Source organism: Ambystoma mexicanum, chromosome 1q (assembly GCF_040938575.1).
Source record: "Ambystoma mexicanum isolate Mex_15411 chromosome 1q, UKY_AmexF1_1, whole genome shotgun sequence".
Lineage (NCBI taxonomy): Eukaryota > Metazoa > Chordata > Amphibia > Caudata > Ambystomatidae > Ambystoma > Ambystoma mexicanum.
The window spans coordinates 541,327,525-541,340,940 of NC_090922.1; the positions used below are offsets into that span (position 1 = coordinate 541,327,525).

Below are 13,416 nucleotides of genomic sequence, written 5' to 3' on the forward strand. Positions count from 1 at the left end.
ATGATCTTTTCCTTTTCTTCTTTGATATGTCAATTGCTAGATTTAAATATATTGTAATTGTAAAGGTTTTCTTTTAACCATAAACGATAAAAAAAATAATAATAAAAAATGTTTTATATTCAGTGTGTTGTGTGATAATCCTACCTGCTTGATTCATTTCACTAGTGTGTTTTTGGGCTATAACATTTATAGTATTTTTGAACTTACCTATCTAAGTATAATCATTGTGTATTTCACTGTGTATTTCACTGTGTGGACTGCTTGTGCAGCCCTGACCCCACTCATCTCTCCTGAGACTTAGCCTTGACCACTCTCTATGCCTAAACTTGGGTTTAACTAAAATTCCAGAATTCCCATGTTCACTGTAACTAGGCTGGCCTCCTGAAATCTGTCCACCAGGCCAAATTTGATAAATCCATTTTAACTTCTCTACGGACTACCTTGCCTACTCTGATCACAACCTTGGTGTCGTCTTCGACCCATCCCACAACTTCTCGATCTTCATCTCCCAATCTTCCACTGCATCCAGACTTCATCTTCTCAACATAAAAAAAAGACATCATCTTCCCTTCAACACTGCTCAGTACCTTATCTTCCCCTTTAGTACTCTCTCGATCCGACTACTATGCCAGTCTACTTTATGCTCTTCTAAACTATGCTTTATCGCCTCTCTACTAAGTCCTTAACTTTACTGTCCCTACACTCTTCAACCTTCCCCACTTCACCTCCCCAGCCTGTCGTAAATTAGGCTGGTTATCTATGAGACAGAGGGCAAAGTATAAACTCATTCTCATCATATTCAAAACTATACAGGGTTTACCCCACCCTACCTATCAGCCCATCTCACTCCCTACTCTCCCCCTCACTCCCTATGATCTTCCTTGGCTAACCTCTTTGCCACCACTCGTGCCCCTTGCACTCCCTCTCATTTTTGCTCTCTTCCTCTCCTCGCTCCCTTACTCTGGAATGCACTTCATCGCCACACTGCTTTCACTCTATCCCTATTTAAATTCAACCTCCACCTTTATGAATAACCTCTTGCATAGCGTTCTATACCGCCACATCTCCCTGTTCTCTCCCCCACCTCTCTACGACAACCCCAAGGCTCTTATACCTCACCCTTTCATCCTAAAATCGTAGCACTTCCTCCACCTTCCCGTTCTTATATCATGCTCTTTTGTCCTTGTCCCTGGTTCATGTTTCTACCTCCCCTGCATCATCTGGTCTTATTTTTACATCCTCATACACATTAAGGACTCTTGTCCTCTGCTCTGTAAATCATTTAAAAACATTTTGTAAGCATTTTTGTGGCTGAAGTGCATTGTTTTCTCTGTAATTTTCATTAAATAGATAAAAATAATATTACAAAATATATATTTTTAGGCTGCACATGCCTCCTTACAGGGAAGTGCAGCAGGGACACTTAGCATCTTATTTCCTTTTCCCAACATGTTTGTTAGTTTTGTAATGTGTCAAAGATGGGCTAGTGGTTGTGGATATTTTTCTACTGTGTTTTTTGTTTTTCTCCCGTATACGTTTGCGTTTTACTGCATGATGGGATTTTGAGTACCTAATTCTCAAAATGGGCGTGTCTCGTATTATTAGCTCTGTCCTTTGGCCATCTTGTTTTTGGCATTTTCCCTGCCCTCTTAGGCCTGATAATGCCATGTATGGAAAACTCTTTCATGGGCAAAGCCTCAGCTTCCCTGGGCAAAGAGGCAATCTGAGCATCTGGACGGATATCGTGGCTGGTATATGTTGGCTCCCAGCCACCATATATCGGTCCAGATGCTCAAGCTGCCTTTTTCACACTCAGGTTTGGTTGATGTGGATTGCTGGGCAGATGTGGGGTAAGAGGCTAACTAAGATTGGACTGCCTTTGCCAGTTTGAATGCTGCAGATCCTTACCTCTGTGGGTGAGGGGTGACCCTAGCTCAAATTTGGGATAAAAGGCAGAGTCTTGCGGCCATTCTTCAGATGATGGTCTTGGGGCAAGACCCCTACAGAGTCTCAGCATGCTGAGGGCCTGAGATCGACCATTGAAAACATCCAGCATTGCCTCCAGCCAAGTTTCTGTGAAACTGTGTCTCTCTGGAGCGATTTCCTGAAGACCCTCATTGGTGCTTAGACTCTTGAGTTGGTGGGTTCAGCCAGCCCAGGCGCATGCATGCTGATCCTGCCCTCTGGATCCATCAGAAGTGTACCAGAACTAACGTGTGGGCTGACCAGCTCCATCCAGGGTATCTGCTGAGCATCAGTCACTGTCACTGAGGTGTCATTCCCGGACACCCTCAAGACTGGCCTCAAACAGCCTCCTGTGTAAAACCGACTCTAGAACCAGGTGACCATCCAACTACTGGCCCATTACGAACCTCCAGTTTAGTGACAACATCACCTCCTAAACTACTAACAGTGAGTTTTCTACCCCAAATGTAGCATAAATACAGCCACAGTCCAGGCAGTGGATGATGCCCTCCAAATCATGGATAAGGGCAACTCATGCCTCCTCGTCCTTCTTGACCTCTCACATGTATTCAGCTCTGTCGATCACTATATCCTCCTCTCCCTCCCTGCCAAAAGGATAGGATTCGCTGGCCCTGTTCTGAATTGGTTTAGCTCCTGCCTCTCGGGCAGGCACCAGGCTGTCCAGATGGATATGTATTTTACTGCCTGCCAGGCTCCAGCAGAGTCCCTCAAGGCCCCATCTCCTCATGTGTATGCTTCCTCCCCTCTCTTAGTGAGACCCCCCAGCACTTTTTGCTGGACTTCTGGACCTTGCTCCATACCTCTTCAAGGCATCTGTATTTTACTATTGCAGCACATATCTCCTTATGGGCAGTGTTGCCGAGGACCCTTTGGGTCCTCCTTAGAGATTCTTTTCTATATCTTAGAGTAACTACAGTTCTTAAGGATAGAGAGATACTTAGTATCTCTCCTAAAACGTTATAGTCTGAAAGATTGGCACACACCACCTTATGTGGAGTGCCAAAGGGATACATAGTTATTCTCCTTGTCTCTGCTCCTGTGACTTTTAAGTCACATAGACAACCTTCTAGTTCTGGCTGGTGGCAGTGGGCATGTTCTACCAACAATGTGTGTTTTTCTACCGCAGGCTATGTCCATTTCCCTGGTAGTGCACAATCGTGGCTCCCAAGTAATAACTTTGGAGCTTCCTTCTTTTATCCCCATTTCTAGCATGGTTGTTCTTTGTTAGCCCTTTTTCTACCAGTCTGGAAGGGGGTGGTCTGTGTGAGTCTTTTGCCTTTGGCTGGAACCTTTCGGTGCCCCTGCCTAGGCTCCAGTGGGTCTGGGCTGGCAGGAAGTGGGGGAGGAGTTTTCCACCCCCCTGTCCTTTGTCTGCCAGAGTGCCTGTATAGAACCAGCTCCCACTGGGGGTCTGGCTGTCCTGAATGGACAGCCTGAATGGATTTCTGTAAAATGCTAAGAGAGATTGCAGAGCAGTGATTGCTGGAACTGTATAAAAGGTGAAGCTCCTGGAGTTGAAAAGCAAGTCGACCACTGGAAACTGAAGTAACCAAAGAAGACGACGACCAGAGACGTCTGCAGACCCTTTGCCACACTGTGAAGTGACCACTGCTGTCCTGACCCCATTTTCTTTGAGACAGAGGAACTCTGAAGAGGACAACTCCTTCCCTTTGACTGCTGGGAACAACCAGTCCCGAGACAAACTGATTTGAGCCATATTCCGAGGTCCTGTGAGTTCCAGAGCGGCGGAACCCCGATACCAGGAAATCTGCTGCCCATTTCGAGTGCATCGTTGTGGAAAGGCTGAATCCGTCTAAGTCTTTGCTGAGCCTTCAAGGACACTCCACAGAGACAATCCAACTCACCCAGATCCCCCTCATCAGAGTGTGGGACTGCAGGAACTGAAGAAGATTGACCGGCTGAATCGTGTCCTTTGTTGGTGCTGTAGAAAAGTCGTCAGAACCGTAGAGTGACCAGAGAGGTTGATGAAAGCTGTGCTAGAGGTCCTGCCTTTCGTCATCAGACCAAGGAATCCAGAGGTCGGGTCCTCTGGTCCCGAGCTACAACATCGCAGAGCCTCCAGTCACAAACACTTTCTTCTAATCAAAGGTACTGTGTGGAAAAGGGTATTGCTTCCCTGATTCCAGAAAGTCGCTGCAGAGCGCTGGAGTGCACATAGAGGTGTCCCGGGCAACCCCCACTTCCCCCCGACTCATGCAATTACCATATGAATGTGTGGGTGCACGTCATTACCGATAATACAGTAAAACTGTCAAGCTCCTGTAACAATTGTGCACATTATAATATATTATATTTATTACGCACCTATACACAAGTGTTTCAAGGCGTGACGAGGCAAGGGTGGGGGAACAGAGGGAAGACAGAGAGACTGATCTTACTAGGTCAGGTGACATTGAGATTTTGCAGGTGAAGGGGAAAAGTGCCGGGGGGTAAGGGGAAAGTGCAGGGGCTAGGGAGAGGGGGCAGTGCAGTACATGGGATCGACAGTAAAAATAAATAGAATAAATAAAAGTAATAAGTAAAAGTTCAGCCAGCTGGTGGCAAGTGCAAGGGTAAGTGCAGACATCAGGTGTCAAGTGCTGATAGTGGGCTGTAGGGCTACATAAAACAGTCCCCAAGTACGGTGGTGCCAGGGAGGCAGTGCAGGTGGGCAACTGGCGGTGGAGGGGACCTGGGCCCGAGATCATAGGGTAGCCAGGTGACCAGTGCTGTTTCAGTTTCAGCCACGAATTCAGCAGGGGAGAGGAGGACAGAAAGCAGAAGCAGAGAGGAAGGTTTTGAGGTGCTTCCGTAACCGGAGATGGTTCTCCTCAAGTTTCGGGCAGGCTGTTCCAGAGGGAGGCCCCAGCTGAAGAAAGAGATCTACCACCAACTTGTTGCTTGGAGAAGCGACTGACCATGAGAGAGTTGGAGGCAGATAAGCGAAGAGCTCGAGAAGGAAGATATTTAGGAAGAGAGAGTTGCAGGTATTTACGCCCCAAAAGGCCTTGTGGATAATGCAGAGGGTTTTAAACTTAATCCTCGCAGCTACTGGGAGCCAGTGCAGAGATTTCAGTCCTGGAGAGATACGATCCCTGGGCTTGAGGCCAAGGACAAGTCTCGCAATCCTGTTCGGGATGAGTTGCAGAGAGTGGAGAGTAGAAGCAGGCAGATTTAGAAAGGGGCTGTTGCAGTAGTCCAGCCTAGAGAGTGTTAGGCAGAAACGTGTGCAGTTCCCTCTGGGACCACTGCAAAAGATTTAAGACTACAGGTGTTTGGCAGTAAACCCACTTGGTAGCAGTCTGTACCACACAGATTCACTTGGTAGCTTTGGCTGAGCAGTCAGACATCCCTCAAGAAGAGTTAGGCAGTATACAGAGTATTCACAATAGGTCAAAAGAACACAGTAGAACAAGCAAACACTGACCAGAGCTTGGTGTAAAAGAGATATAATTATTTATTTAAAATCACATCTAGTAAAACACACATGCACTAATTGTAAGCAGTTCAAAAAACAGTCACTAAAAAGATATACACTCCCTTAAAAGAATATTAGACAAGTCTTAAGTAAAGCCCAACTTATTTTCAGACAGCGGTGAGCGCTTAACGCAGATGGCACTCTAATAATTCGGGTAAAAAGGGAGAGAAAGGCAGAGCATAAATTGAAATAGATCTCAACACTTTCAAGAGAACACAGCAAGAGAGGAAGGCAGAGTCAAAATGTGAAGTTAGAGTTCAGAAAGCCGGATCCACTTTAAGAGGATCAGAACGAAATGTGTCCAAGGTCACACGGTTGAAAAGTGCACAAGAGTCTCAAAGGTTCAGAACGAGTTGGACCAAAAGAAAGGGACCAGTTAGATGGTCAAGGCGGCCAGCCCTGTACAGAAGGTTAAGGGATTATTATTACCTTGTAGCAATCTTTAGAAAGGGAGGCCTGGCGGACACGGTACCTTAAAGTGGTGAAAATACTCCAGCGGGGGCAGTTGTTTCTGGCAGCGGATGCAAGTTGGTGCTTCGTCCGGGGGAAGAGGGGATCTCGTCAGGGAGGAAGACAGGAGTCCGTTGCACTGCCAGGGAAGAAACCAGCCGCAGAGTTATCAGTTAAAAGGAGCGGTCCTTTTGTTCGCGGTCCAGTGGTAAGTGGCTTTCCGGTTGCCGGGGTGCTTGGCACTGGCAATTCGACCACAGGACGTCCTGGGATGCGAGGAAAAGAAGGTAAACTGGTTGTGCCCACCAGTCAGGGGAAGAAGACTCTCCAGCAGGGAGATCTTCTCTGTCGTCGGGAAGTGGTGAGTCGGTTCTGCAGAGCTCCACCGGTGGTGTCGTCGTAGCAGATCGGCTCAGCTTCTCCCTCGTCGGATTCTCAGGTCCTGTGGCGACTTCTGAAGTTCCAGTCCCAAAAGCCCTGCTTTTATGCAGCACACCTCCCTTCACTCAGCCTAGCTGTCAATCAAACATGCTAAGTGGTGAGCCGGCCGGCTCACCACTTGGGCCAATCACACAAGAGTGCGACTTGAGTTACCAAGGTAACTCAGTCCAGGGTGCCTAAAACCCCTCCCACACCCCCTGTGGTACCCAGACAGAGTGGCACCACTTTTGGAGGCTTCTGTGGAGAAGCCCGCCAAAAGTGGAACAAAGGGCTCGACTTGGGTTGGAGTCACAGAAGAGAACACAAGCGCCATTTTAGAATCGAGTCCTGGCAAAAAATACCAATGCGAGGAAAAGAAGGTAAACTGGTTGTGCCCACCAGTCAGGGGAAGAAGACTCTCCAGCAGGGAGATCTTCTCTGTCGTCGGGAAGTGGTGAGTCGGTTCTGCAGAGCTCCACCGGTGGTGTCGTCGTAGCAGATCGGCTCAGCTTCTCCCTCGTCGGATTCTCAGGTCCTGTGGCGACTTCTGAAGTTCCAGTCCCAAAAGCCCTGCTTTTATGCAGCACACCTCCCTTCACTCAGCCTAGCTGTCAATCAAACATGCTAAGTGGTGAGCCGGCCGGCTCACCACTTGGGCCAATCACACAAGAGTGCGACTTGAGTTACCAAGGTAACTCAGTCCAGGGTGCCTAAAACCCCTCCCACACCCCCTGTGGTACCCAGACAGAGTGGCACCACTTTTGGAGGCTTCTGTGGAGAAGCCCGCCAAAAGTGGAACAAAGGGCTCGACTTGGGTTGGAGTCACAGAAGAGAACACAAGCGCCATTTTAGAATCGAGTCCTGGCAAAAAATACCAACCGGCGAATTAATATTAAATAAATAAACCGGTGGTATGTTCGAGGCTATGAGAATTAAATAATTAAAGTTGGTAGCCTCGAACAATGGGAAAATCCAATAGGGATATATTTGCGGTCGAATATAAAAAGTAGTATCCACTGCCACCAGCCAAAACTCGATCAGGGGGGACGGAGACGTGCCCCCTCGACTAACAGACCCCGCGGTAATCGAATTGCCCCAACCAGTACGTCCACAATATGATGGTTTGTACTGGTTTCTGTTCATAATTTGGGACTAGTAAAGCCAATGGTGACTTTACATGCCCTGGGAGACAGTAGTCCGTCCCAGGGTATGGAGTCTATGGTGAGGTGTCACTATGACACCCCTGTGTCACTGCACGGAGGGTGCTGTGTAACACACAAAGGAAAAACACATGAGACCCTATGGAGTAAAGGACCCCATAGCCCAGAAAACACATTAACAGTCAAAGGAACACCATAAATCATGTCCAAGAGTGGGAAAAAGAGTCTCACTCTTGGCAGGCGAAAAAAAAACAAACTCCAGAAATCCAGCAAAGCTGCTGGGGGGACTCACTAGGTTGGGAAATTCAGCCTAAACAGAGAATTCTCCCTAACAGAGAGAACCAGTGCTCTGGAGACAGTGAGCTTCTGGGGGAAGGAGAGGAAAGGAAGAATAGCTCTGAGGAGCAGCAGCTGGTAGTGTGACTTCTTAGAGACGTCTGCGATGTGAGGAGAGAAGGAGAGTGTGGAGTCAAAGATGACCCCGAGGTTTATCGCTTCGCAGGTGGGAGCAGGAAGAGGGCCAAGAGAGGCCGGCCAGAGAGTGACCAGAAAGGAGGGAGCAGGTGTGGCGATGAGGAGAATCTCTGTCTTACTGGCAATAAGGCAGAGATCATTGGCGGCGCACCACTTCTGGATAGCAGATAGAGATGAGAGGAGAGGAAGTGGTGGAAAGGAGCCTGAAAATGAGTTTTCTTCCGCATAGCACTGAAAGTTGTGGCAGAGACCGGCAATGTGGTGGGCAAGAAGTGCCAGGTATTGGTTGAACAGCCAAGGAGAGCGTTTAGACCACAGGAGAACACCACAGGTAGAGGTAGAGCTGAAGGAGAGGAAGGACCCAAGTTGGACCTCGGAGGGTCGATCGGAGAGCAAAGAGGTCAGCTAAGCCAGGGCATGATCGGTGATACCCAGGTTATCACGGAGACGGTTGAGCAGGATGGCATGGTTGACCGTGTCAAAGACAGAAGAGAGATCAAGTAGGATGAGGACACAGGGGGTGTTGGAATCGAGGTTGGAGAGAAGGTCTTCACGGATGTTCAGGAGAGCAGTTTCCGTGCTTCTGGCAGCTCTGAAGCCAGACTGATGGTCATGGAGACAACCAACAGATTCAGTGTGAAGATTAAGCTGGGAGATGGACAGCTTTTCCAGGAGTTTGCCCAGGAAAGGAGTAATTGAGATTGGGCAATAGTTAGCGGGCAGGACGGGTCGGCACAAGGAGTGCTTCAGGGGGAAGGGAAGACTCCAGTGGCAAAGGGGTGGTTGCAGAAGTCAGCCAGAGCAGGGGCCAAGGTGTCAATGTGGTCCTTGATGGTTTCGGAGGAACGGGGGTGAACCTGTTTAGACGAGACTTTCATAGATCGGACTTGTCTGGAAACCTCATCTGGGGCGAACAGGGGAAAGGCAGAGAAGGAGGGCGGAGAGGTGGCCAAAGAAGGGCCAGAGGAAGAGCAAGGAGTAGAGGTGGCAGGGAGAGAAGAGAGGAGAGAGGACAGGATGTCCTGAGTTTTAGAGATAAAATGAGAAGCCAGGGCCGTGCAGAGGGCCTCCGAGGGTACAGGAGAGGTAGAGTCTGCAGCAGGATTGGCCAGCTCCTTGCAGATTTTAAAGAGTTCGGCCGAGTTGCTAGATGCCGCAGAGACTCAGACTTGGATTTGGGCTCTCTTCTTGGTGCAGAGAGAGAGCCGGTATTGCCTTTGGAGCAGGCAGTAGGCCAGTTTGGATGTACCGGAAGCACGCCATTTCTTTTCAGCAAGCCTGCACTTACGTTTAAGGGTGGCGAGGTCTGAGTCAAACCAGGAGTAAGCGGATCCTCATGACAGGTGCAAGAACATCGAGAGTATCAGATGTAGCAGAGTGGAACATGGAGAGGGTTGTGTCGGGGTGTGAGTCAGCCACAGGGGGAGGGAAAGTGAGAAAGTGGTGACGAAAGCCTCAAATGACAAACGTTCAGCAAATTACCAGCTAAGAAGTGTATTTTTGAAAGTATTGTAAAGTATACCTATTTTTTTGGTTTTAAAGTGAATAAAGTATTTAACAGTAACTCTTGTCTGTATAATAAATCTATATTTTAATAGAAATGTATGTGTAAGTGCTTCTTTGATGTGCATTACTAGCTAGGTTCAGTGTACTTACCCACTAGCTCACATCTTCCTCTTAAGATGAGCCTGACTGCTCTGCCGCTTTACCAAGGTTTCTTAGTAGTACATACTGATATTAAGTGTTGGGGGAATCTACAAACTACTGGGATAGCTTACTAAAGTTTTACCTCCAAGTGGGACTTTAGGAAAACTTCCCTAACATTTACCCAGCTAAACAACCTATCCAACAGTGGCTCAATGATATGCACCTGCAAGGATTTAATTTGCAACTCTTGGGTTCAGCAAAATCCTTATGCTTCACCATCGACAGCAGCCTGTCTTTCCAGAAACGCATAGCCAAGAAGGCTCCAACATCCTATCTCCAAATCGCCTCCCTTGGCAAAATCAAACCCTTCATACCACTGCAGGACTTCTGCACTGCAGTTCAGACCCTTGAGGTATTGCACATTGATGGGGGGAAATGCCCTCTTGGCAGGGCTCCCAACCACTTACTTGGCTCCCCTAAAGGCAGTCCACCGCACTGCAGCATGTCTTATTAGAGGTGCCCAGAAATTTGACCGAATAAATGAAGGAACACCCCTGCACGCTCACTCCAGAAAAAATTAAACCTGCTAGGGAAAAGGCTAGGGAAAAGGCCAAAGACACCCTTGCAAGAATAACAAGTATTTATTTCTACAAAAATAAGAATGCATCAGCAGAGAACTCTGCTGCCACAGAACGTTCTGAGGTCCGTTGGCATGGACAATATATTATAAGCACAAAAAGCTTCACTTATGATGTCAAACTGTACAGTACGATTCTACAATCCGGAATGGCAGAGGCCTATAGATGTAGGGCCTGCTCCATATGGATTGCAGGCCATTGGTCCATCTCCCTCTCTCCATCTCTGTTCACGTGGGTACTGCTGGGCTCCCCGTCCTCGGTAAGCTGACCTAGCAATTAATTAGCTAGTGTAACACACAATGTTGTTCTTACGTTTATAACGATGCACCAGGCAGATACAGGGATGGGCTAGGGGGAGAACAGAGGTCACATCAGCTCTCACACACTCCACTCGTTCCAAGAGAGAACAGCGACTCCCAAGGTCTTCCACCTTAGTTTTGAGCTATAGTTCTGATGCCCTCCTGCACAAATCATGTGACCCATTAATGAAGGCGCGATAGCTTTGCCTTCTGATCTTGGTGATCAATCGAGCAGTGTAAAGGTTTTTTGATCGGTGGTCTGGGTTTGGATGGATCTGTGGTATGCAGGGGTCATGGGATTAAAGCCTGGCAGAGCTGTATTTCTCATGTGGGTATCGTTGGGGGCAGGAGGGCCTTGCTGTCTGCTTTGTAGGTAGTGTTAGGAGGAATTTTCATTTATGTGCCAATTCCCTTTAACCTTAGAGACCCCCAGCTCTTTTGCTGCACTCAGGGCTTTTTCAATTTTACTCCCGAGTAAGTAGGACCTTCTTCGAATGGATTGTGTACGCCAACGTATTCCTCATCTTTGACATGTAATGTCCAGGTTCGGCTGCTTCAGGAAACTTTTTCGACATAGGGCGCACTGCATCGAGTCGATGTGCATCGAAGGCCTCCGTTGAGGCTGACGTCATCGGATGTTATAAGTAGCACGCACGGTGCACGTTGGCCTCAGTTCCGTTTTTCTGCAAACATGTTTGCTACATGAAACTTGGCACACCTTTTCGAACAATGTCTTTGTCTTTTACCCCGGCGACTCCTCGTTCCGGGTTCAAGATATTTAAGGAGTGCGGCTCCAAGATGTCGATTATGTATCCGCATCTGGTCTGTCTGTGGTGCCTGGGTCAAGCCATGACCGGGAAGGCCTTGCGGAAATGAAAGGGGAAGTTACAGGTAGGCAAAGTGTCGAAGCCCCGTAAATCCTGACCGGCTCACGGTTTCTTGGTGGTTCCCACCACTCTTCATCCTCGTCGAAACACTTGAAGCAAAGGCACCACCGGTCGCCTTCCCCGTCGTCTTCGTCAGGTGGTACCCCCGAGAGGATGACATGCCTGTCCAAGACATCGACTCCGGTAGAGTGGGAACCTTTCCGTGTGGAGATGCTTAAGCTTTTTCAGAGACAGGTCGGGGCTCCGTCAGCACCTTCTGTGGAAGCTGGCAAGGAGCGGTCTCGGCCTGATACTCACGTCCCTTTGAGCCCGGGTACACTGCGCGATTCTCATCGAGAGCCCTCGAGACAAGGTGTCAAGGGATCACTCGAAGCGCAGGGAGATGTCAAGGTCTCTGACTTCTTCAAAGCCTTTGAACCATCAACGCAGTCGTTGGTGCCCATTGGGTCTTCTACGCCTGTCAAGCCTTCGGTGCCTTCGTCCAGTGGGGCCAAGTTTACCAGCTCGATCCTCAGGACCTGTTGACCCTTCAAGGAAGGCTTTGGCTAAATCAAAGTCGACGCCTTCGGCGCATTCGAAGCCTCTAGGAACCTCACTTCTATTTTTGAAGAAGAGGAACATACGGATGAGGAGGATGCCCCCTTTGGGCTCCAGAATGGGACTTCTAATGTGCTGGAATGCCTCATTTAAGAGGAGAGCAGGATGTAGGACCTGTGTGAGCCTTTGCATTAGTCAAGTGTTATTGATACCTCTCCTGAGCTGGAGTTCGGCAAGCCATAACCTGGGGAGCATGCCTACTCTTCATCTTCATATAGGCACCTTATGTCTAAGGCGGTGAAATACTTGGGATGGTCCAGATCTCCAGCGCATTATGATCTGGATGACCTTAAGGATATTTTGGACATGGGTCCGCCTACGGATCCTGTGTTAACTTTCCATGTGGCTCTTCAGAAAGAGTGGTCCGGAATTGGGAGACCCTGGAGACTAATCCAGCGGTGAACAAGTCTCTTACAAGAAAATACCACCCCACCCAGTAGCGACCCCAGCTGTCACAACACCCCACTCCCGAGAGTCTGGTGGTCCAGGCAGCTACGGCTACCTCAAAACAGGCCGCGTGTCTTACCATCCCTCCTGCTAGGGTCGATAAGCGTGTAGCTGGATGGGCGCGGAAGGTATTTTCGGCGGGGAGTATGGTGTTGAAATCGGCCAACTCCACCTATGCGCTTGCTAAGTTTTCATACACTCTGTGGGAGTGCATCTTCATGGCAGCGTAGCACATTACAGAAGGGGATGAGAGGGACGGCTTACTGGCTATTGGTAAGGACGGCAAGGACGCTATGTGTGAGTCCCTCCAGTCTGGATTGGATTCTGCGGATAGTGTCAGCAGGTCCATGGCTACGAGCACAGTGATGCTCAGGTTTGCGTGGTTGCGGAAGTCTGCTTTTGCGCCTGATGTGCAGGCTCGTCTTCTCAACATGCCATTTGACAGGTCTCATCTTTTTGGCAGCAAAGCTGACGAGAGCCTTGAGAAGTTGCAGACCTTGAAGGAGGCCGCCAAAACGTTAGGCGCCGCTGTTAGGTAACCTAAGCCTTTTTGTTGTGGTGGACAACCGTGGAGGGGTAGATCTACTTTTTTTGTGTGTTTTAACTTAAGTTAAAGAAATCAAACAATCAAAGAAAATATTAAGATAGGAGATATCCACTTTCACCAAAAGAGAAAGAACAAAAAAACACACACAAAAAACACGAGGCTGGATGCTTGCTTGAGGGAAAGACGAAAGCAGGATACACACCCTTCGAAGTAGAGCAGTGGAGACACAGACCTCCTATATCTTCATCCTTCCCAACACGATCACTCTGGGAACCTTTCAACAGTACCTGACGGTATGATTCCAGTCCCGTTCAATAACCTGATTACATTAATCATTAACAGCACATGCTATAAGCCTGTCCCAGGACATTTCAGAAGGGAGGTGA

At 48.5% G+C, this 13,416-nt stretch overlaps 1 protein-coding gene across 1 annotated transcript in view; it reads left to right on the forward strand.

Moving 5' to 3' along the window:
* The window catches only part of MEGF8 (multiple EGF like domains 8), a 1,665,761-nt gene that overhangs the window by 506,371 nt on the left and 1,145,974 nt on the right, over nucleotides 1-13,416 (forward strand). The window lies entirely within an intron of this gene.